The sequence below is a fragment of the Mastomys coucha genome, chromosome X, assembly GCF_008632895.1.
Source record: "Mastomys coucha isolate ucsf_1 chromosome X, UCSF_Mcou_1, whole genome shotgun sequence".
Lineage (NCBI taxonomy): Eukaryota > Metazoa > Chordata > Mammalia > Rodentia > Muridae > Mastomys > Mastomys coucha.
In genome coordinates this window covers 99509692-99510562 of record NC_045030.1, presented here as the reverse complement: position 1 = coordinate 99510562, position 871 = coordinate 99509692, and positions in this window count along the sequence as shown.

The following is an 871-nucleotide window of genomic DNA, read 5'->3' as shown; positions in this document are numbered from 1 at the left end:
TAGACACAGGCTTGAGGAAGATGAGGTAGAGGAAAAGGGAATCTTGGAATGGAAAGGAAGGGAAAGGGGGGAAGGAAAAAAGGAAGTTTATTATTCTTCTTGCAGACCAATCACAGGGCTCCTGGAGTGTTGAATTCTGGCTCCTGCAGCCAGATGTGATCCATTCCTGTTATCATGGAATATTAATCAGAGGGGCCCTTGGGTAATTGGGGAGTTTTGGTTAGAGAGCTAGCCCTTACAATAATAAGCAGGCAGGAGCCTGGGGATAGCCACCCTACCCCTAGCCGCCCACCTCTTAGGCACTATGCTTTTGAAGCCCAGGGCCCCATAATGCAGAGAGGGGCATGGCCCCATTGCTGGTGTGGGAACCAGGATTGGATGGGGGGATAGAGGATGCAGGGATAGTTACCTACAAGTGGGACTGTACTGGAGTTTGAGAGCCTGGGGCTGGCCTGGCTCCACTCACCTCCCCATCAATCATCACATTAGTTGGTCTCTGGGCTTTCCCTCTCTAGGCCCCTTCCCAGCCAGTTCTCTACTCTGGTACTGCTGCCTCAGGCTTGGGCCCTACTGGGACCTCAGCTCTGTTGCAAGCTGCACATGCCCCCCAGGCTCTGTATATTTAGACAGTTAATGAATCTTCCTGTTTGGCTGGGCCAGGCTAGAGCCCAGGATAGACGGAATGAGGGCAAAAATTGGGGAGGGTGCAGCCCAATTGGCCCAGCCTCGGACACCTTCATCATAGGGAGCCCAGACTAAAGATGAAAAAGAGCCAAGGATCTCCAGCTCCAGGAATCTAGCAGGTTGCTGCCCATACCTGCTGTCCCAGATCACAGTGGAAGGTTTCAACTCTTCTTCCGTCCTGAGCGTT